This window comes from Protopterus annectens, chromosome 4.part0 (assembly GCF_019279795.1).
Source record: "Protopterus annectens isolate FY-2018-M chromosome 4.part0, PAN1.0, whole genome shotgun sequence".
Classification (NCBI taxonomy): domain Eukaryota; kingdom Metazoa; phylum Chordata; order Ceratodontiformes; family Protopteridae; genus Protopterus; species Protopterus annectens.
Window position 1 is genome coordinate 1,496,177,853 of NC_056733.1, and position 25,716 is coordinate 1,496,203,568.

General features: G+C 37.4%; 1 protein-coding gene across 2 annotated transcripts in view; it reads right to left on the reverse strand.

The window, feature by feature from the left end:
* CYFIP2 (cytoplasmic FMR1 interacting protein 2) overlaps positions 1 to 23,877 on the reverse strand; it is a 2,832,302-nt gene extending 2,808,425 nt beyond the window's left edge. The window contains exon 1 of one of the 2 annotated variants that reach the window (XM_044069335.1): positions 23,707 to 23,877. The gene's annotated coding sequence lies outside the window, so the exon portion shown is untranslated. The remainder of the gene's footprint in view (positions 1 to 23,706) is intronic. The other variant, XM_044069334.1, reaches the window with a different exon arrangement.
* Between the last annotated feature and the right edge of the window lie 1,839 nt (positions 23,878 to 25,716).

Sequence of the window (25,716 nt, forward strand, 5' to 3'; positions counted from 1 at the left end):
TTTCTCAGAATATTTCCTTTCTCCGAGGTACAGCGATCTGGAAGTTGGTATATATATATATATATATATATATATATATATATATATATATATAGTTTGGGGGTGGAGTGGTGCAGGCCTCCCACACAAAGAATTTTTAAGGAAAAGAGTGATTTTTGAGATTCACTCTTCTCTTATCTTTTCAATCTTTCTTTAAGGCTTTTTGGCACTCTGCATTTTGAGTGCCAACATTTCAACAGGGAGCCATTTTAGAAAACTTAGATCTTAGATTAGCACTAGATGTAATCCTGTGTACCACTTACACTGATCCAAGGCTTCTGACTCTCTTCTACATGATGGAATACTGTAATTGTTTACTAAAAAGAACAGTACTATCAAACATGTTTTCACCTGGATTAAAGACTGATTAACTTGCAGGCTGTTTTTCAGAAAGTACAGTTAGAATTGTCAGGACAGCTTGTGCGGTAATGTGGTGCATCACACAGTTTCTTGTTCACCCGGTATTATTTAGTTCCTTTATGACTACACTACATAGTACAAACTAGAACTGGATAAATATACAACCAGTCCTACAGTCATCAGCAAATGTAGTCAGCAATGTAGAACATGTCTTTGTTTATCAGGAATGCATCAAACATTTAATAAAATAAGCATCTTAAAATGTCATCCAAGTTGTTGTAAACAGTTCCGCTCTACTTTATTTGGTCACGAATAAAAAATCTTTTTCTTATGTCCTTCCAGATGAAATAGTAGACATAATGCTTATAAGGTTCTCGTAACACTGAATGACAGTAACTGTCTTTTTCAATGATGTCCACACTGAAAAATGAAAATGTTTCTCTACAACAGGAAGATTTTTTCAGGGCAATTACTTCTTGGCAAGCCTTCCTACTTCTACTAGTTCTAGAACTATTTACTTTGGTCTTAAGATGAGTGAACACAGTGCTACTTTCTGTATACATTTTTCAAATGACGTAAATTAAATGGGAGCCATGCAGAGATTTACTAAGATAATATATTGGATATCTATCTTACAGTATGAGGTTATAATACAGCTTAAGAGTCTTCTCAGTTAAATACAGATTACAGAAAGGAGACTTGCTATTGATGCACAAAATACTTCATAATACTAAAAATCAAGTATTGTGCTGGTTAGAACAAAAAATCACACATAAAAACATCAAAAATAAAGAATACTCAAATTACAATACAAGTAGCACAGCTTTGAAATCTGTTTTTGATAACAGGCTGTTTGATTAAGTAATACATCGACTCTGACATTAAGAAAAATTAATAGCGGCCCATTATTCAAAAAGGTCTTGACTCATTCATTTGTATTAATAAACAACTATGGATGCTGGGTACAAGCTCAATGACAACATTCAAGTGGTCAGAGTATCTAGGCAGCACAACAGTTCTCCTCTGTCAGAGCTCACAAGACCACAGAAGTTCTATGCAACAAGCACAGCAGTTAATAGAATTAGTCTTTCACACTACAGCTTATTGATTTTGCTGTACCATACAAGAGGGAGAAGGAAAGTACAGTTGTGTAAGTTGACTCTACCATAACAGTACATGTCTGAATGATCATTGCTACAGTAGCCTTAGCTATAAGGGTTATATCCTACTAACGGTGTAACAGCCGGCCAGCTTACAAAGTTTCAGGACACCTTCCAAGTGTCCAAACTATCAACTACCTCAAGCTGAGCTGACTAAAAGACACGTTTGGGGGCAAAGCCCTTCAAAGTGTTCCTGTCAGCAGAAACAGGGAGGCTGAGCCCTGAAAGGACTATGCTAAGAACAACAGAACATAGATGTCCACACCATGGCATAAAAAACACAAAAACAAGGGAGATAGAGGAAGGGAGCGGTTACTGAAGCAGTGATAATTTGAATGTCTACTGTTATGTACAGTTCAGCTTACACAACTGTACTGTGTTCATCATAATGATCACTGCTGCAGTAGCCTTGGGTATATGTGTAGATTGCCACAGCTAACTATCTTTGGGAGGTGGATGGAGAAGAGTCCAGGAACACCTGGAGAATGGCCCTAGTGAAGCTTGATCTGGACCCAGAGAAGGAATCAAGCTTATAGTGCCTTGTAAAAGTATGTACAAAGGACCAAGTAACAGCTTCTAGAATATTTCTATAATCCAACCCTCTCCAAAAAGCCATAGCTGAAGCTAAGGCCTTGGTAGAGAGGGCTTTGACTCTGCCTGGAATAGATTTGTTATGGTGAGTATAACAAAAGGTAGTAGCCTTAGACAACAATTTGAAAATTGTCTGTTTTGACACAGGTTGTCCATTCTTCTTACCTTCACAATAAGTAAACAACTGATCCAAAGACATGAGAGACATAGTTCTGTCAAGACAGTACCTGACTTGTTGGTGGACATCCAAGGTACACAGTATCCTTTCTCCCTCATTTTTTGATTCAGTAAAGAAAATGGAGAGATGGATATTTTGGCTTAAAGTAAAATTGGATACCACTTTAAGTGTAAAAGAAGGATTAGTTTTCAAAGAAACCCTGTTACTATGAAAAATGAGGTAGAGTTGACTCACGATAACAGCTTGCAAATCATAGATACCCTTCTTGCAGACATCAGAGCAATCAGTAAAACTGTTTTCCATGTTGGGAATCACAAGTCATCCAGATTAGCTGATTCAAATGGAGCAAGTGTTAGCTTCTCTAACACAAAAATTACAATCCCAAGGAGGGGCCACCAGTTTACTTGTTGGGCTCTTATGCAAGACACTTTCCAAGAGCATTTGACATAAGACTGCCTTGAAAGAGGAGGATGTAAGGGCAAACATGCTGAAATGGCAGATAAATGAACATCTTGATAGAGGAATAAGAAAGGTCACAACTCACACAAATATTGTAAAACCAGAGATCAAGTAGCCCTGAATGGGTGCTATACTGCTGGCACCAACTAGAAACATTTTCCACTTACAAACATATGACTTTCTAGTAGCAGGCATTCTTGCCTCCATTAATACATGCTGTACATCATAAGTAAACAGGTACCCAAAAGGAATTAAGACCTTATAATCCAGGCAGTCAACTGAAAATGATTGATGTCAGACTGTTTCAAACACCCCTGTTCTTGTGTGAGTAGATTCAGTCTGTGAGGAAGCTTGTGTAATTGCCACTGGCTATTTACAACAGAAGAGAGAAAGAATCCCAGGTGCCTAGACCAGAAGGGAGTCACCTAACGATCTTGGGGGAACTCCTTCTGAATTTTCAGGAATAAACCGAAAATTAGTGGAAAGGGTGGAAAAGCACACAGGAGCAGTCCTGTCCAAAGAAAAGAAAAGAAAAAGCATCTATCTTCCAGGCTTTCTTGCACTGAGTCCTAGAACAGAATCTTGCCAGTTGACTGTTTAAAAAGGAAGCAAAAAGACCTACTTGAGGGAGTTCACGCAGACAGATCAAATGTTGGAAGACACCTTGATCTAATTTCCATTTGTGAGGGTCTGCCCTGGTCCTGCTCAGCTTGTCTAAAACATAGTTTTCCTCTGACACAATGTAGGATGCCTGTAGAGTTAGATTGTGCTGTGAAGCTATATCTAAAGCTAAACTGGCTAGTCTGCAAAGGTGGTACAACCTGGTTCCCCCTTGCCTGTTGATGTTCCACATGACTGTGGTATTGGCTGAAACCACTTTGAAGAGATCTTGGAGGCCAAAGATGATTCAGAAAGTTGAGTGCCTTGATCACAGCAAGCATCTCCTAGATATTTATGTGCTTGCATCAGTCTATGGTCTCCCACATTACTGTATTTTTATCTGCACTTTTATCCCTACTGAAACTGCTTCAGAAGCAAAGGTTGAAGAATATGTGGTAACTGACTGCTTTGGAGCAGGAAGGGAGGGCTAGAGACCTGTATTTACAATTATCTGTTGTCTCCACCACTAAATTTATTTTCTGACAAGCCTCAGCACTGGGATTTGAAAAGATAGAGGGTGTTGATGCTAGGTCCAACAAAGAGATTTCAGATACCACTGTATCGTTCTCATGTGGAGTCTTGTCATGGGTATCATGAGAATCATGGATGCCATGAGACTCAAAATCCTGAGGTATTCCCACCCAGTGACTGAAGTCTGAATGGAAAACCACAGAAACAGATGTAAATAAGGATTTTTTTTCATATGGAAGAAAAGTTCTTTGAACTGAGGTGTCAAGTTGGCATCCCAGGAACACAATCTTGTATGACGGAGTCAATAAAGACTTTTGACTGTTTTCTTGGAATCCCAGCTTGTGTAAGAATCTCTCACCCAACAGAAACAGAGATTCCTGACACTTTGAAAAAGACTTTGCAAACATAAGCACGTCATCTAAATATGGAAATGTGGTTATCCTGTAGCCTGCAACAAGTTATAACTGGACCTAGACACTTTGTCAACATTCTTGGTGCAGTGGATAGTCCAAAGGTTAAGGTACAAAACTGATAATGGGATCAAGACATACAAAACCTGAAGAAACGTCTGATGTCTGGATGAATAGGGATGTGATGACTAAGCATCTTTTAAGTCTAGTATTACCAGGAAACTTGAAAGAGGAAGAAGAGATAACAGGTTTTAAAGTGACATCATTTTGAATTAGGGCACTGTCACAAACAGGTTTAGGAAAGAAAGATCGAACTAGTCTCCGAGCATTTTCTTTCTTTGGCACTAGAAACATCCTTGAATCAAAACCTTTCCTGACTTCGGACGGAGGAACTAGTTTTATCTGTCCTTGAGACAGCATGTGATAAAGAACAGGTAGAAACAAAAGAGTGTGACCTGGAGGATGAGGAATGACCACATGGAAGGGAGGAATTTCTTTCCACTGCCATCTGTAACCTTGATGAATGACGTTCAGAACTCATTTGTCTGAAGCCATCTGTTGCCAAAGAAAAAAATGGTGATTAAGCCTCTAGAATAAAAAGGAGGCCAAGATGGGAGTGCGTCACAAGGTCTCTTGAATAATTATTCAGCCATATTGGACTATTATTGGTTTTGGGAGGTTAGAGGCTTCTTTTTGTAAACCCCCTTGCCATGACTTCTTAAACAACCATTTGCCAAATTCTGTTGAGAATTTTTTTTTCCATTTTCTGCCAAAAATGGAAGAGGAGAAAAAAATCCCTTGGACAGTTTGGAAAAGGAAAGCTAAAAAATCTTAGAGATTCCCTGGCTCAGCTTGCCCCTTTTGTCATATTTTTTTATCATCTCTGCAGCAGAAAGGCCAAACACTAAATCTCTATCAAAGGGATAATTTAAAGTCTCATTTTTAACATTGACATTGGCATTTTCACTTAAAGTTGTCTGAAGTCACAATACAGTTCTAATATCTGAGAAACAACTAGCTGATTTTGCCAGATATATAGGTTTTAGTCATACAGAGCTAATACCTCTGTTCTACAGGCTTTACGGACTCAATGAAAATTTTTTATCTGTGTTAGGACAATTTTTAAGAAATATATGCAAGTGCATTCCCTTGAAATAATACATAAATATCTTTTTAAGAATACAAAACAGCCTTACACAGCAAGAAATGACACAGAGCTCAACAAATCCTGCTATATATTTTTTTTATTTTTGTAAACTAAATGTCTTTCACCCAAAATGAAACAAGTGACATTCATAACATAAACATGAGAAAAAATACATACTTGACAGCCTGTGTTTGCTATTAGCTGCAACAGTTTAAAATGTTTGACTAATATGTAAATATTTGTTCAGAAATACATGGAATTGACTTTTTCAGTTTATAGTGACAACAGAAAAGATAAAGATTAATGACTGAGAGGTATGACTTTCTAAACATTTTCTTTAAAAGAAAAAGTAAATATAAAGTTTAAAAATCACTCTTCCAGCCTTCAACTTGTTAGCCTAACTGTAAAACCTGGAGAGGAGCACTGTTGCAGATCAGAGTGTAACGTGTGTGTGCTACATCTTTAAGAAGAATGCGAGGCTGTGCATGCACGTATAAATTACAGACATGTGCAAGTCCTAGTGCCATTTTGTAGAAGCAGCCAGAATGAGCATGTATGATCACAGTTGTTAGTTTATATATACTTAAGTTATAGTCAGTAAGCCTCTATAGTGATGTGTTTGTATAAAATAAAGCTGCTTGAACAAAACCCACAAAGACTCGTTTATTTGTGTCCTAACACGAAAGCGACATAGTGTCTGAACCAGAATGGAAGAGAGAAGAATAATCGGAGCCATGAGATGTAAAGATGACAGTGAAGGTAAAACTGAGAGCAAAGAGTACAGTACCAGAAAGAATCAAAGATAATGAGAAATAATACACATTGCTTACTTGATGCGAAAGAAGGCAAAACGGGGCATTACAAAGGCTCAAACCACATTAACAGGCAACCGGAAAGTAAGAGAAATGTTGTTAACTAAAGACAATGTTTAGGATAAAAGTATTTGATGAAACGACTAACCGTAAAGAAAAAACAAGCATGTTTAAAGCAAAAAGAGTGTGTTTAAGGCAGAACTGGGCATGTTTAGAGTAAAACGAGCACAAGAAAATACACTGAACATAAAAAGGGCTTAAACGAGCAAAACAAATATAATAAGAAAAGAAAAGGGCACATTAAGCAAAGATAAGGCAAGGCGACTATGTATTTGGGCAAAGTGCTGTGTTTGGGCATAATTACGACTTCGTATTGCATCAAGGGTGTAATTAAAAGTTATTTAAAGTATCTCAGGGTGTGTAAACGTGCTTACAGTGTGTGCTTATTACTGTGCATGTATTTGAAAGAGTTGTGCAAAGTGCAATTAGTTTATGCAATTCATTCAAAGCATAGTTAATTAATTAATAGTTAATTTGAAGAAAAGTTTTTGTGCTGGGTGTGTCTGTTTGCAAAGTGCCACCATTACAGAGTGCTTCTTTTACTGTAAAGAGTTGTCTAGCAAGGTACCATTATTTTGGGGACATTTCAGTGCGCTGTATACAATTATTCACAATTACTTCAAAAGCTATTGAGTTTTGGACAACAGATGTTCGATTTATTCACACTGTACAGTTGCTTGATATGTTTCTTGCATTGATAAGAGGTGTTTCTTACAAAAGACTACAAGAGTATTACAGTGGTCGTGAATTACTCAGTTGTATCGTACAGTTCTCGAATGTTTCTTAAAGTGATGACTTTAACAAGTGATGGCGCATGACTGAGCATTTCTGCCTTTATCAATAAAATTCCAAGCAGCTACTTTAGTATTTCTACCTTTACCAATTCTAAGAGTGTGGCAAGTGATGATAAATTACTTTAGCATTTCTACCTTTACTAATCAAAGATTCCGTAAAATATTGAAAAGCCCGAGAAATTATTTTGCAAAGCTCCATAAAATACCAAATTGTCCAAATAGTTACTTCACAAAATACAATAAAGCATTGAACAGTCCGAGAAAAGCTATTTCACAAAATACAGTAAAGTACTGAAAATTCCGAGAAAGTTATTTCGCAAAGTACAGTAAAGCATCGAGAAGTCCGAGAAGTTATTTCGCAAAGTTCAACAAAGCATCAAAACGCCAGAGAAGTTTATTTTGAAAAGTCCAGCTATTCGAAAGTACTAAGAGTTCTTTCATTCACATAATTCCAATAAGCTTAACGAAAGAAAGAAAAAGTTCAGAGCACATAGGCATTGAGCAAGTACTGTGTATGCTGGTTACTTTTGCACATGTGTATATGTGTGTATTCATGCATAGTTGCAAGATCCTTTGCAGGTATGTATTAATATGGCAGATGGATTTCGAAAATCCCTACCACTTGTTTGATCAGAATATTGCAGAAAATTGGAGAATACTTGAGCAAGAGTACGATATTTTCATACAAGCAGTTTATGCATATAGAGATGCACATACCAGGGCATTCATTTTGCTAAACCTAGCAGGGTCTGAGGCTATAGAAAGAGACTGTTCATTTGTGTATGCACCAGAAGTGTATGAAGGATAAGGAGCAGACCATGTTGTTGTGCAAGCCGAATCATGGGAGGACCCTGAGTGTTTGAAGCACAAGTTTAGAGAAATGTGCAACCCCCAGACGAATATTAAATTAGAGAGGTATTTGTTTTACAAAAGAGATTAGAAACCAGGGGAAACATTTGCAGCTTATACAACTGACTTGAGAAACAGAGCTAAAATGTGTTGATTTGGTGATTTTAAAAGATGAGCTGATAAAGGACAGGCTTGTATATGGTATTAATAGTGCTGCTATGAGAAAGATTTCCCTTTGTGACAGTGATTTAACATTAAGCAAGGCAATAGAGATTTGTCAGGTCCATGAGGTATCAGAAAGTCATACAAATATGCTTGCAAGTGACAAAGGCATATTTTCAGTGAGCTCCAGAGCAAACGTAGACAGAATGTAACATGGGACAAACAAGAACAGGCCTAAGCACATGGCAGCTACAGGGTTTCCAAAAAAGCCACAAGGTTTTCTAGCAAGTTCAAGAAAAAGTGCAAGCTCCAATGGAAGCTCAGTGCAACATAAACATGAGTCAGCAAAACCTAAATCTAGCTTTACTGTTAACTGTCGCAATTGTGGTACAGATCATGAGTCTAAAAGAGAGAAGTGTTTAGCAGTTGATCAGCAATGTCACAAGTGTAAAAAATGGAACCATTTCCAAAAGTTTTGCAAATCAAGTAAGCCTCACGCAGTTGTAAAGAAAGGTTGCATAAAAAAGCAAGTTGATCAAGTAGAGCCAAAACAGTCAGCTTTCTATGTAGATGGTGTATCAGTGCTTAGACAAAGAGTTGACGCAGTAATCTTATTAACAAAGAGCGAAGTGTTTTGTACAGTCCGGATTAATGGAAAATCCACATAGCTTAAAGTGGACATCGGGTCAAAATGTAATGTTATATCAGCAGACACATTTGCAAGAGTGAGAATTAATAAACAACTCAATGTAACCACCAGTACGAGATTTGTTGCTTACTGAGATGAAGAAATTCAAACTGAAAGCTCATTGATACTTTCATGTTACTTGACCGGGAACTGTTACAATTTGTTATTCTACATAGTCCAACGACCAGTGCAATCTTTATTGGGTCTCAAAGATAGTTTAAGTATGAATCTGCTTTCTTTTGCTAAAGAAGTTCATCATGTGTGTGCAGTTCCAAGTTCTAATTTTTCCAAACCAATTTTCTCAGAGTATGCTGATGTTTTCGATGACAAACTGGGCAAACGTCCAGTTGTGTATTCCATGAAGTTAGACTCAGAGATCACTCCAGCAGTCAAATCGGCAAAAAGAGTTCCGATAGCTATGCAAGATAAAGTAAAGCTCAGTTGGATAAAATGGTGCAGCAAGATGTGATTTGTCCAGTCACAGAACCAACTGAGTGGGCGTCATCCATACTAGCTGCTCATAAGAAAGGTTCAGATGAAATCAGAATATGCATTGCTCCTAGAGATTTGAACAAAGCATTAAAAAGACCACATCATCCAATGTACACAGTTGAGGAAGTTGCAGCTCTAATACTGAATGCCACCGTATTTTCTGTTTTGGATGCAAAGAGTTCATTTTGGCAAGTAATGCTTGATCACAAATCCTCATTTCTAACTATTTTTGGTACTTCGTTTGGCAGATACAGATTCCTAAGGATGCCATTTGGAATAAATTCTGCAAATGAAGTTTTCCAGTGTACAACGGCACAAATTTTTTCAGGTTATCATTGTGCCATAACTGTAGATGATCTATTAGTTGGAGGCAGCAGTGAAGCAGAGCATGGCAGAAACTTCAAGAAAGTTCTACACAGAGCATGTGAAGTAAACTTAAAGCTCAATCATCTGAAGTGCAAATTTAGACTTCCAGAAGTTATGTACAGTGGACATAAAAAGTGTTCACATCCCTGTTAAAATGCCACATTTTTGTGATATAAAAAAAATTAGACCGCAATAAATCATTTCAAAACTTTTCCCACCTTTAATGTGACCTATAACCTGTACAGTTCAATTGAAAAACAAACAAATCTGTTAGGGGAAAAAATATAAAAAATAAAAAAAGTACAATACTCTGGTTGCATAATTGTGCACACCCCTAACTAATAGTTTGCTGAAGCACCTTTTGATTTAATTACAGCATTCAGTTTTCTTGGATACACACCTACCATCAATTAAAGAGACTCTGATTAATCCCAAATAAAGTTCAGCTGTCTTAGTAGGATTTTCCTGACATTTACTCAGCTGCCTGCTACAGCAAAAGCCATGGTTTGCAGAGAGCTTACAAGGCATCAAATGGATCTCATTGTTGAAAGGTATCAGTCAAGGGAAGGGTACAAAAACATTTCCACAGCATTGGATATACCATGGAACATAGTGAAGGCAGTCATCAAAAAGTGGACAAAATATGAAACAACAGTGATGTTGCAAAGAACTGGACGTCCCTCCACAATTGATGAAAAGACAAGACGAAAACTAGTCAGGGAGGCTGCCAAGAGACAGCAACACTGAAGGAGCTGCAGGAATTTCTGGCAAGTAGTGGTTGTGTACTACATATGACAACAATCGCCCGTATTCTCCATATGTCTGGACTATGGGGCAGGGTTGCAATATGGACGCCTTTTCTTTCACAGAAAAAACTCCAGGCCCAGCTAAAATTTGTAAAACAATATCTCAAGTCTCCCAAAAGCATGTGGGAAAATATGTTATGCTCTGATGAGACCAAGGTTGAACCTTTTGGCCACAATTCCAAAAGGTACGTTTGGCACAAAAACAACACTTCGCATCACCAAAAGAACACCATCCCCACTATGAAAAATGGTGGTAGCAGTATCATGCTTTGGTGTTGCTTTTCTTCAGCTGGCACTGGGGCTTTAGTCAAGATGGAGGGAATTATAAACAGTTCCAAATACTAGTCAATTTTGGCCCAAAACCTTCAGGTGTCTGCTAGACAGCTGAAGATGATGAGGAATTTCATCTTTCAACATGTCAATGACCCCGAGCATACATCCAAATCAGCAAAAGAATGGTTTCACCAGAAGAAGATTAAAGCCTTGGAATGGCCCAGCCAGAGCCCAGACCTAAATCCAAAAGAAAATATATGGTGTGACCTGAAGAGGGCTGTGCACAAGAGATGCCCTCGCAATCTAACAGATTTGGAGTGTTTCTGCAAGGAAGACTGGGCAAATATTGCCAAGTCAAGATGTGCCATGTTGACAGATTCCCACCCAAGAAGACTGAATGCTGTAATTTAATCAAATGGTGCTTCAATAAAGTATTAGTTTAAGGGTGTGCACACACAACAAAGTATTACTTTAAGGGTGTGCACACTTATGCAACCAGCGTATTGTACACTTTTTTTTTTTATATTTTTTCCCCTAACAGATTTGTTTTTCAATTGAATTGTACAGGTTATAGGTCACATTAAAGGTGGGAAAAGTTTTGAAATGACTTATTGTGGTCTAATTTTTATATATTACAAAAACCTGGCATTTTAACAGGGAGGATCTACTGTACATAGGATATGTGTTTACAAGTACTGGCTTGAGACCTGCCCTGACCAAGCAAGCAGCTATTCTAGACATGTCAGCACCAGACAATGTACAAGGTTTACAGCATTTTCGGGGCATGGTCAAATATTTAGGAAAATTTGTACCAGATTTCAGTGAACTGACAACACCTTTAAGAGAGCTAACACGCAAAAATGTTGCAAGGTCATGGTTGAAACATCATCAAAAGGCATTTGATGACCCTAAGCAGAAAACTGCAACCTCACCTACGTTAAGATACTATGATGTGAATAAATCAGTTGTTCTTTCCTATGATGCTTCAAAATTTGGTCTTGGCGCAATTGCCCTTCAAGAGGGTAGACCTGTAGCCTATGCATCTAGGATACTAACTCAAACTGAGATGCAGTATGCTCAAATTGAGAAAGAGCCTTTGGCAATAGTATTTGCATGTTCCAAGTTTCACGATTATATTTACGGTCAAGCTATTCAGAATCAAACTGATCATCAACCCCTACTTACTATTCTAAAGAAGCCTACACATTATGCTCCAGCAAGATTACATCAATACAAAGAATGATGCTCAAATTGCCAAAGTACAATTTCAAAATGGTCTACACAAAAGGTAAATTGCTCCATCTGGCTGATACCTTATCTAGATCGCCTAGAAGCACAACAGAACAGCTTGATGCTGAGACTTTTGACTTTGATGTGATATCATTGCATAATCTTTCCACCACTAGACTCAATGGGTTAAGAGATCACACTAAGACTGATCCAATTTCACAAAAGCTTAGTCATTACATTAATGTCGGATGGATGTCAAAGCAATCTAATGTATCACCTGAGGTGCAAGCATATTTTCCTTACAGAGATGAAATGTCGATGGAAGATGGCATTATTTCGAAAGGTCCTAAAATTGTTGTTCCTGCTTCCTTACAACAAGAATACATTCAGATTTTGCATCGTAGTAACCCAGGTTTACCATCCACTAAGAGAAGGGCAAGATAATTAGTATTTTGGCCTTCATTATCAAAAGACATTGATAGAGTTCTTCCTTCTTGTTCAAGTATGCAACAGAGCTAAACCTCATTTGCAAAGAGAAATGCTTCAGCTAAGTCCAATTCCTGAACTAACTCGGCCTACAGTAGCAACTAATATCTTTGAGTGGAACAATCAACACTACTTGGTTTTGGTAGACTCTTATTCAAACTGGTTTGAGATTGATCTGCTAACAAACTTAACCTCAACTGCTGTTATTACTAAGTTGAAATGTCATTTCTCAGTTCATGGAATTCCACGCAAACTTTTTTCTGACAATGGGACTCAATTCACTACCCAGTTGTTTCAGAAATTTGCAAAAGAATGGGACTTTGCACATGTCACTAGTAGTCCTGAATATCCTCAATCCAATGGTCTAGCTGAACGTGCACTACAGAGTGCAATGCAATTACTTGAAAAGTCAAAGCATGACAATACCGCTGTATTCTTGAATTTGCTTAATCTCAGAAATATTCCCTGTGATGATATTGTTGGCTCACCTGCTCAAAGACTACTTTCCAGACAATTTAGAACTACGCTACCTATTTCATCAAGTTTGTTGCAGCCTAAACCTAAGAACAATAAAATCATCAAGGCTCAATTGTTTAAGAGGCGTAATATCCAGAAATCTAGTTACGACAGATTAAGCAGATTACTTCGCCCGTTGAGAGAAGGAGAGATGGTATGAATCCAGATGACAAAAAGGTTTTGATCGAATAGGAGAGATTATAGGCATCTGTGCCAAACCAAGATCAGATTTGGCAGACTACGGGGGTGTGGCGTATAGGAGGAATCTCAGACATCTTCTTCCTGTATCAGAATCATCATCATTGCAGTTACAACACTGTACGTGTGATGCAAACTCTAAATCAAAAAATGAGCCAGACATTGTTTCTACACCAGAATGTGTTCAAAAGTCTGATTCTGTTCCAGAAAGTGATTTGTACATTCCAAAGGTCAACCATTTTGCAGAAATGTCCCAGTTGCTACGTCTAATTCCCAGTTTTATGTCACACGATATGGACAAGTTTCTAAGCCTAGTGTGAAATATGCAGTAACGTGGACTTAACTGCATATATATATATATATATATATATATATATATATATATATATATATATATATATATATATATATATAAAATGTGTGTGTGTACTTAGCATTGTATAATGTATGTCTACAGATTACCTGTGATTTCTCTATGACAATCTCATGACAAATTGCATGATGTATTTATCAGAGGGAGGATGTAGATCAGAGTGTAACATGTGTGTGCTATGTCTTTAAAAAGCATGTGAGGCTGTGTGTGCACGTATAAATTCCAGACATGTGCAATCCCTAGCACTATTTTGTAGAAGCAGCCAGAGAGTGATCATGTATGATCACAATTGTTAGTTTGTATATAAGTTACTTAAATTATAGTTAGTAAGCCTCTACAGTGATGTGTTTGTATAAAATAAAGCTGCTTGAACAGAACCCATGAAGACTTGTTTGTTTGTGTCTTAAAACGAAAGCAACAACTGTGATTACTTAAAAAAACATTAAGACATAGGTTTCCCCATCTACTCATACTTCAAGAGGGAAACTGCTATTCCTCTGTGAAGGCCAAGCAATAGCAGCCTGCAGTGCTGATTCATTACTGCTTCCAAATCACAAACTGCCACTGGTCCTTAATACCAGGAAAACAAATAAGACTACTTCCATAAGACTACTTCCTGGGCTTGAATAACCTAATCCCTATCCAATATTAAATTTGTTGCTTTATTTCCTACTTCTGTGGTAAATCAATAAACCAGCCTCTGAAAAATACATGGCTCTCTTACATTCCAGAGGTTGAACAGCTGCATCAACATTTTTTAAGAAATAGCAGTTCACTAATATCCTAACCCTTCAGTCACAGTTTTAAAAAATTGCCTTTCCTCGGGAACAGTTTCAAATTTGCTCTAATTACAAGTTAAAACCGTTCAGTCTGTTTCGACCCCAATATATTACAGACACAGCAAATTTCTGTTCTGTAATTGTTTTGAAAAAATAAACTACTAATTTACCATCAAACAATATACCACATTGATACTTAGAACATCCCTTCACAAAGAAGGAATGCTTTCTAATCTAAATACGGTATTAGTACACCACCATACAATTCCACCAATAATGTTTATAGCAGTAGTGAGGTTCCTTTTCTATAGACATTAGATGCAACTTTAAAACTGCAGAAAATACTTTTCTTCACAAAACATTTGCCACTTCAGGATTCTCAAGAAAGGGTAGTTAAATGGTTATCCAGCAAGCTGAATAAAAGCAGCGTTCAAGTAAAACATGAGATAGTACATCAGACACTAGTATTGTCTATTGTGGTTTACCTCTAAGATCTGTACAAGGAATATTTATTTTTGCCATTTTTATAAGTAACTATGAAAGCATACCCAAGCTCAACTGTCTACTTTACACTGAAAACATTTTTCTAAATGAAATGAAAAGAGCAAATGGCCTAAAACTGGTAATATAAAAAGACTTTCGTCCACTGCAGAGCTAGTTACACTCTCATAATCCAGCACCTAAATGCTCCATACCTTCAGTACTGTCACTTGATACCAAACAACACCTCGTCAACGTGTCAGTAATTACATCACTAATCAGTACCCGATATCTCAAGTCACATAACTACAGTATTCAGGCATATAAGCAGACCTACAACTATTATTCTATCACTATACTGAAAATACTGCAAAGTTTTAGCAGATCTCAAATATGCGTACAAATTATCTAATCATCTCACTTCAGAATCCAAAAAGCAACAGATTTAAACACAGTAATATGTATATTAGATCATGCCTTTCACTAGTAGCATTCAACAAAATACTTCCATGTTGCATGCAGCAGGAAACAAAACTTTTAGAATATAAATATTGTACGGCCCACAACAGCATTACTGCCTTTTAAAAGCAAAATCAAACTGCCTCCCAATAAGAGTCAGTCTGCCTTTAAATTCACTTAGATTGCTTGCTCAATCAATTGCCTTCTACATTCACAGAATTTCATGCTCAAACTATTCTTCTTCACTCTGACAAGTTGGCAGAACTATTACTGACCATATATAACCTTAACCTCTCTATTGGAGAGCAATCCCTCCCCAGAATTGTGCCTGCCTCCTGGAACATTCTACTCCAAATAGTTAAGAAATGTTATGTCTTCCTTTACAAAATCACACACAAAAAAATTAATTGCTGAAATTTAAGAACAGACTTTTCATGACAGCAGGTAATCACAAAAACTCTCAAGCACTGTTGTCCTCCTCAAATTAATAACACCTCTTCTCCAGTACCTACAAATAATCCTTTTTATTTTAATTATTATTTTTTTTTTTACTTTACAAGACCAGCCTGATGGCTCCTCTTCCTGCACCCAATCTGCTCATTTGGTCTGTTGGGACAAGAGCCGGGATCTACATATAATCTATTTTTTTTTTTTTTTTTACAGCTGTACTTACTCTTCCCTAGTGGTGTGGTACTTCCCAAGCATTCCCAATTTGGACCCATGATCACCAACCAGGACATACTTATGCCCCCATCTTTTTCAGCCTGACTGTAGTTTACCAAAGCATGACCAAAGGTAGAAGAACTGGCAGCCATAGTTCAACCACTGCCCCACATTCCATCTGTGGAACTTTGTGATCAGCAGTGATGGTGGATCATAGAACCACCACAGTGACTCAAGAGGTTCAGAGCTTTTCTTGGTGGTAGTCTGCCCTAACTATGTAGTTGCATCATTTTTCTCCAAGCTGCACCTCTCATAAGCCATGGCTGTTGAGATGTCAGCATCCTTAGTCCTAGGACACTGATGTTTACAAGCCCACCTACAAGTACTTTCTGAGCCTCTGTCTATCATTCTGACTATTTCAAGCTAGGAAAGTAGATACCCTTTGCCACTCATGTCCCATGCCACTTCCAATGATAGCATGCCCATCCTCCCTACCAATACTAACAGACATCTGAGCTGTTAATCAAGCTCTAGTCACCTGAGTTGCAGTTTGTGCGTTATCCATCTACCCAGCTGGCTTCACATTGTCATATATTGTGTAATTCTTATTTTTCCATTGTTTAATAGCCAGGGTTATGGTGTTTAGTAGCCAGGGTCATCGACCTCATGCATCTCAACTGTCAAATGTACAGATTTTTGCCTCATATTTTTCATCAATTCTTCATAACATTTGTTGTCTTCTGGTAAATTACTGAGAACTGAAGTCACTAAATAATGACAGACATTTGAATTTCAGACTTTATATCTTAAAAAAATGTCTACTAAAGCAAAACCTGTTATTTTACCAATTTTCTAAGTTTATAAAAGCAATAATTAAAATGTGTCCCTAATTTTGAGCCTTTGCTCCCCCCCCCTCCCATTTTTGGCTTTATACAGATTTCTTACATCAAGATACTGACAGACTGAAAAGAGCCCTTTTTACTTCCTCTGTTAAAATATAATAAATAAATAGAATACTTTTTGGGGCTCCCTAGGGGTAACTCTGATGAGTTTGCTCTGAGCTTTAAATATACAGTACTTTGTTTTGTGGCATTCTATTAACAAATGCACAACACCAAAGATAAATGGGAAATTGTTTCACCCAGAAAGTAGTGTTTGCAGTTCCAATGAAACTTGAATATATTACTGGCCAAAAACAGCTATCATCAAAAGATTGTTGTGCATAATTATTTTAATAGCTCTAGTTATCTTTATTATTTTATTATATACAAACATCTGCCACTAAGAAATAGACTCATTTGTACAGAAAGGTTAAGCTTGACTACAGCCTTGGTGACCCAGGCATGACCAGTGAACCTGGGTAAAGGACAACCACATCAGATGGTGCAGAAGTATGGAAAAGGACTGATGACATTCAGTTTGGCTTTCTAAGCTGCATTTTGAGTTTAGACATATTAACACTGTAAGTGGAAATTCAAAGTCTGTGCAGAAGCATGCATACATTACAGATGTCAGCACTGCAAGTCCTGCCATACACCATCTTGGGAAGGGCTAAAGGGTAACAATACATAACATGCCAGGATGACAGCCCTCCAGCAGTTGTAACTTGTCTTAGTTATGCCTGTATGACCACTAGGATGGAAGAATAAAAAAGGCAGCCATCACTGGGGTGTATACCTCTCTGTCCTTTGTCTTGTGTATTCAAAAAGACAATGTCTCTTGGGTGTTCTTTTAAGATTTTTATTGCACACAAACACATCAGGATGGATGACTGGAACATAAAATTTAAACGAACTAACTAACTGACTGACTGCTACACACATACATGCTTTCACAATGGCTACTTACACAAAATGGCACTCTGCTTGCACATGCTCAGTACTTACATGCACGTGCCCATGAGCTACAGTGGCTTCAAAGGTACAACACACACACTATGATCTACATTCTCCCTCTTTGATTATTTTGTCATGCAAATGAAAAATGACAATCAGATATGCATGAAAGTTATATAAACACATAAATAATAACAATCATGTCCAGGTTGCCTTGTATCTAGGATTAGGTTTTGAGATATGACCTGACCTCATTACATAATAATCAGTACTGGATTTAGCAACAGGGACAGTCATTGGGGAATGGTCTTCATTAAGAATTTTAGGGATACTTTCGGCAACAGAAGATGAATTGTTCTTTGGAACAGGAACATTCGATACCATACTCTGACAATTACAGTCTCCATTACAGACAAGATGCTGTAACACTGGCTCTGACAACGGCAACAAATGCATCTGATTCCGCCTAAATTCCATTCTTTATGACTCAATGATGTACGATCTCAGTTCCTCACACAGATGTTTTATAAGTCCTACTCGATCAAAACTTTTTGCTGTCTGCATCCTTATTATCTCTCCTTCTTTTAATGGATTGAGAGGTTTGCTGGTTTTGTCATAATGGAATTTTTGTGACATATGCTTTTTCATGAATTGGGCTTTTCCTGCTTTGTTGTTTTTAGCACTTGGAATCAACAAATTCTTACTAACTGGTAGTGTGGTTCTGGTTTGTCTTGAAATCAATCTTTGAGCAGGTGAACCAAGTAAATTGTCTTGAGGAATGTTTCTGAGATTAAGCAAATTGAGAAAAATATCGGTTTTGTCTCTTGGATTTCTCCAACAACTGTTTTGCACTTTGAACTGCACGTTCAGCCAAACCATTAGAATGTGGATACTCAGGATTACTAGTAACATGAACAAAGTGCCACGCCTCAGCAAATCGCTGAACTGCTGACTTGTAAACTATGCACCACTGTCGGAAATTACTTTGTGCAGGCTACCATGGAGAGAAACATGTCTCTTCAATTTCGTAATGACAGCACTAGAAGTTAGGTTAGGAAGTAGGTCAATCTTGAACCAGTTTGAATAAGAGTCTACTAATACCAATAATGTTGACCATTCTATTCGAAAACATCTGTGGCTACTGCTGACTAAGCTAGGTCAGGAACCTGGTTTAGCTGAAGTGGTTCTTTTTGTTGATGCAGTTTAGTACTATTACAAACTGAACAAGCTGAGATAGATTTCTTTCTCAGTATCTTTTGACATAGTAGGCCAAAATACTAGTCCTCTCGCCCTTCTTTTGGCAGCATCAGTTCCCAGGTGACCTTGACGAAAAATGCCAATGTATTCTTGTTGCAATCATGTTGGAATTACCACTTTTGGATTTTTCATGATGATTCAAAACTCAGAAAACAAAGCCAGCACAATGGTGTGATTGTAAAACAACAGTTTAATGAAAAACTGTTCAAAACATCACTAGGGGTGATAAAAGCCCCTGTGAATGCAAAAATTATACAAAATATGCAGCAAACCGGTTTCAGCTAACCTAGCCTTCCTCAGTGCAGCAAGGTTAATAAATGAAGGCAGTCTGAGCTGTATATAAAAACAGCTCCATTATTCAATTAGATATAATTAAAAATGTACAAATGCTCATTCAGACCAATGCTGAACAGCCCGCCTAGTTTGATTATCCATTTCTTCCCCTTCGAATTTAATATGGAGTGCCAACCCCCTTTACAATTCCTGTCCCCACCAATTTTATCAATTATAATCCATTTCTTCTCCTTGGAATGTAATATGGAGTGCCAACCCCCATTTACAGTTCCTGTCCTCACCAATGTTATCATTTGCTGACCAAAAGCTAAGCACTTCTCTCATTTAGGTTCATGACTGCCTCCACTGACTATAACGTTTACCATGGGTTTTGCTAAATCACCCCTCGATTTTGCTGCATGTGCCCTGGGTTTTACTAAAGCTGCCCTGGGTCTTATTGTGGGAGCCCACCCTTTGGCTTTTATCTCTTAACCTCATGCTGCATACTATCAACATTCATACTGGAAGATGCTGCAAGCATGCTCTTCTCATTCGTAAGCATATTCGTGGGTTTCTATGTAAGCTCATATATCTGACAAATCTCTATACCTTTACTTAAAGTTAAATCACTGTCTCAAAGCAAAACCTTTCTCAGTGCATCATTATTAACACCATACACAATCATGTCCATTATCAACTCATCTCTTAGATCACCAAATCTTCACATGTTTCTAAAGTCAGCTATATATGCTGCAAAACTTTCACTAGCCTTTTGATCTCTTGTATAAAATCTGTGCCTTTTCACTGTAATATTAGTTTGAGGATTGCACATTTCTCTAAATTTACATTTTAAGCATATGGGTTCTTCCTGCATTTCAGCCTGTACCATAATATGGCGGTCTTCCCCCTCCTTTGCATAAACAGCAAAAGTGCATACACAAATTAATGTTCTCTCTCAATGGCTTCTGAACCAGATAAATTGAGCAGAATAAATGCTTTTGTTCATGTGTCTTTATCAGAAAAAGCAGCCTGTATGAAAATAACACTCTCCAGTTTTCTGCCATAGTATCATCAAACACAAGCTAACCAGGTCTGCGAAATACCTTTGCCATGCCAAATAAGTTTCAAATACACACCAGGAACTTGTAATTATATTCAACTGCACAACAGTCTCTTTGAAGAAAGTGTACTCTTTGAAAAGACTGTGCTGTAATACTGCAAATACTGCCAACCCTTTTCACACTTCGGACACTTTCAATAGCTTTAATTAATGAGAAAAAGTAGTACATTGCGAAAACATACAGTCGTTTTCTCTTTTTCAAACATTTTATACGATTCGGATATTGTTTCAAATGTTTTCATAATTATTTTGAGTACTTTTATCAGTATGTCACAGTTTATAACATTTTGTTTATTCAGTAATTCATTCTGAATGTTTTGAGTGCTTCGCTTTACATTCCTCAATTGAAAAATCATTTAAATGAGTTGAAGTACCTGGAAATATTTTTGACCTGTTTGTGAGTCGTTTGAGAGTTAGTTGAGCCACTCCTGTATATTCCTCCATTTCTGACTGTGCGCCTCATGGTTTTAAAAAGTTATGACTTTGGGTCCCACTTCTGACACCATGTCGCTCATCTTGTGCATTCAAATAAGACGTTGAAGCTTGGGTGTTCGTTTAAGATGTTTATTACACACAAACACATCAGGATGGATGACTGAAACATAAAACTTAAACAGAATAACTGACTGACTGCTACACACATACATGCTTCCACTCTGGCTACTTACACAGCATGGCACTCTGCTTGTACGTGCTCAAGTACTTATATGCATGTGCCCACCAGCTACACTGGCTTTAAAGGTACAACACACACACTATGATCTACACTCTCAACCTCTTAATGAAAAATGTCTGGACAATAATGAGGGACACAGGCACAAAAATAGGGACAGATTTTTAATACTGCCCTTATAAACTTAGAAAGTTACTAGAATAAAAAATGCAACAGAATGCATTTTCTAAAGGACAGGAAGTCAGAGATTTAAATCTAGGGTATTAGTTAGTGACTTCCGTCCTCACTGATTTGCCCAGAAACTACAAATTTTATGAGGAACAAACCCAGTCAGACACTACCCAGTTAACAAACAAAATAAAAATAAATAAATAAAAATATGAGACAGAAATTTGGACATTCTGCAAAAATCTGGACAGGTGAGAGGTATGCTGGGGTTTGATAGTCAGTGTGCAAGGATATAAGATGTCCTAAGCTTAGACAAATTATTTTTGGCTAAAGTACTGAGAAGCAATAAGCATCTCAACTATTACTCCATTTGATACTTGATTTTACTAACCTCTCCAAACACTTCAACATAGAATGCATGAAGTCAATTGTCTACTGCATTCCAGTGTTAGAACACAATTTGTATATACTCTGAGAATAAAAACCTGTTTCACAGCTTATTCAGTTATTCAAATGTCTAAACCCAGACAAGCAAATTCCCTGATAACAAATGTAAAATTACAATACAATATTTTTTTTAAAAACAGGAACAATAATAAAAACTTACAATAGTAATGTTTTCTGATTTGCATATAGGAAAATCAAGGAATATTGCTTATGTTAATTCATGTACATTTTAAAGAAAAGTTTATTTTTACAATGTCAAAATGAAGATGCTGCTTACTGTATTTACTTGTCATGCATGTGATGAATGTTCAGTTAATTCTAATTATGTTTTACCAAGCAAGCATGAATATATTACTTGGTGAGTGCTTAGCACTAGACATATTATGCAAAAGTTAATTCCGTCATTGCATCATCAATTAACTTTAGGCAAATAATAGATTATACAGCTACTCAGAAGGACAGGGCAATAAGAAATGTATAGAATCAAAGCCATTGTTTTTTTTTTTAGAAGTAAAAAGGCATGGCTCATATCAGAAGAAAGAAAAAGGAATTTCCCATTTCCCAAAGGGTTTTTGCATTTCCTGTATGTGAAACTTGACAGGTAGTTTAAGATTCTGTGTCATTTTAGAGCAGTAACCTGGCAGCCCCAGAATACAACAAGGAAGGAATATAAGGGATTAAAAAACACATGTGACTTGGACAGTGCTTTGTTTGGCTGGCAGAAGGATGAGGCCAAACAGAAACAGTTATTATAGCCCCCCCCCCCCCCTTCAGGTATGACTTCCAGGATCTGGAGGAAGAGGGCAACTGATTACCAGTGACCCCAAACAGAGTAATCCATACTGAATAGTCAAAACACAGGCTAAAGTTCAGTCTTGTTAGGAAAGGCTGGGCAGTAGAATGGAAAATAGCAGAAAACACCACATTAAGAATTTGCCACAAACCCAGGAGAGACAATCAAAAACTCACTGGAAAAACATGTAGGGGTGCCAGGGATCCATATATATCCTATGTGCAAATCCATCTGCCTGTAACTGTGTTTACTGACAGTAAACACATGACTGATGCACTTTCCTCCAAATGGTATGGCTTGCTGGCACTTTTAACTTAATAAGTCACTACTGAGTCAATTATATTCTTCTAACCTGACAAACGTCCGTAGCTATGTTTTACCAACACAGTTATATGCCAGCAGCTCGCCAGGTAGTTAAAGCTAGATAAGCTAACAACTGGCACCATTTGAGGTAATAGCAGAGCCACAGGCACCTCATAAGTGAAAATAATTGGCATGTGTCTGAAATGTATTTTACATCGCTTGAGACCTCTTCAGCAAATCAATCGAGCAAATGACAAAAGTAGTAATAGTTAAGACATTTCTTGAGACAGAAGACAGTACTTAGGTCCTACCTGTGAAAAGACCTGACGCATACCTACAGGCTCACATACCACACCCAAGTGTCTAACAGTGTGTACATTTTATATCAGCGTTTAGCAGGAAAATTGTGATCTGCATCCAGCAGTTCGGACGTGCCCTGTCGCGTATTCAAAACAGCTGCACTATCCCTCAGTCAGAAACAAGTAACCACCTGACAACAATTAAAGGGACATCGTCCATTTTACAACCCCCACCCCATAAAGATTTGGCCGGGTTTCCTTCCTATAAAGACACAGCGGAAAACTAAGCCACGACATGTAGAACAGTCAACCTGTGTACACGCATGCACCTACCACCCTACTATTACATTCCTCAGTCTACCCATAGCTCTTACAAGGCAGCGAACATAAATACATTCAGGTAGCGCTAATAATAATAATAAAAACATAACTATAATAGAAGTATGCAGGCAGTAACTCAAGTCGTAATCCATTCTGTCATAGAAAACTGACAAGCTTAAAAGCTTACGATACCTTTTTGCAAAGGACATTTATTTTCTTGCTGGCTGAGGATTAAAAATAACGTTTATAACCTTACCGGTTATAAATCCGTCTGCATGCAGACTGATAAAAAGATGTGATCGTCCAGTCCGGTGTTTTATACTGATGCTGCTGATGCCTTTAGGATGAAACTGTCACACAAAGAGCAGCAAATGGCTGCGACTGCATTTCCTCAGAGCACCACTAGCAGACACGCTCAACTATCTGTCAGCGAAGGACCTCAGTACCATGGCAACGCCTTGCCGTTATACGTAACGGGAGCTTGACACACTGACAGTACAATAATTTGACAAGTATGAGCTTCGTTTTTGAGTTTTGATAAAACCTAGTTTCACTATTATCTCTGGGCTTGAGGCCACACCTTTACCATTAAAAAATAAAGCCGCAAGCAGTGTTAGCCTGTTTTTCTACACCACAGATGAGGTAGAATACCTATTTCTAAAAGGCTGCCACCTTGTTAAGAAACCCGAAGTGGTAGATCTTTTACTGAAACGTTACTGTAATTTATTTTTCCGGTCACATATTTCCGATATCGGTACAAAACATTGTGTTCACTTTACACTAAAACAAAGACGCTCTTTAGAAGCACTTTAGCTATTTAAATTGTGTAGATAAAGTTGTTTCAGAGACAGAATCATAATTTTATACAACAGTTACTGAAATGTTAGAAAGCACGTGCTGTCTTAAAATTCTAGAAAAACCTTTGCCATTTACATGTTTTTATCACAACACAACTGCCCACATAGACAATTTGCTCAAATGAGGTGCTATTATCATATGTGACATATTCATATAGCTTCAGATATATTGGGCGCTCTCATTCTAATGTATATTTCATGGATTCAGATTTCTTTAGTTGCTTTCATAATGCTTTTCTTTTTTTTGTTTTTATACTATATTCTAAGCAGAGAGGGATAATTTGTGTCTTTTGGTAGTGGAGAGGTGGTGGATGGATGGTTTAGTTAAGTTTTTAACTAAACCAGAAACTTTGTTTCATGTATGTGTTTGTAAATAGTTTTGGGGTTTTGAAAGTAGTGCTTAATGTAGGTTATGCATCAACGATAAGAAAGTTTTCAGCAGATTTCAAGTCAACAGGGAAGAAAGGTCTTTCAGTTAGTAATAACATACGCATTATAGTCAATGGCTTATAAATGTTTAGCGTTAAGTAGTTTGAACAATAATGTCAAAAGAGCTGGTTTGCTTAAATATATCAAAATGCATAAAGCCCAGATAATCTTTTTACAGGAAACCTATCTATTAAAAAAAGATCTACAAAAATATTCGGTACTTACGTATTATCGCAACCACATTTGTAACATGCGATAAATCTTCATGTTTGACTCAAAGTATGTCTGTTAACTCTAAAAGGTTGCTGTAAAGTGTTAACTGCTATTGTGGGATATTGTTAATGGGTTTGGAAGAGGAATAAGGGGAACATTTCTGTTTGTATGTAGCGTCCTTTACTGACGTCAGGTCATGAATAATATAATCGACATGCCTGCTCCTTGTCAGTGCTGTCAAGAATGATAGTCATTTTATTGTGGAACATGTTGTTAAATGTGTGCTACTCAGAGTGGGAAACAAACTTCATACAGCAAATGAAGTATGGGGAAAAATTAACACACGTCACTTGCAATCATGGCAATAAATTACAGTTTGTACATTGCAACTGTAAGCAAGAAAGCGTACATTCACACTCCTACCCTGGATCAGAAACCCTGCATTCCTAGTTCTGATTATACCAAACGTAAGCTACTGAGGAGTGTACAGGGTGAGTTGTGGTCGGCAATAATCATGACAAGTACATTTACCTGTAAGGTGTAGTAAGTAACACATTTCATAGGCTTTGAAAAGTGGTGTGTCTCTTGTTCAGACCATGGTGAGTTGGAATTTCTCATAACATTAATGATGTCTGTAAAGCAGCAGTCATGTGTGTACTTCAGCCAAGGGCACTACTTGCAAACAGCAAATTTGCCATGTTTCCTCTTTGTATGTGCAACACAGTGTGACCCAAAACTAGTTAACAGTTTACAGTACCATTCTTCCA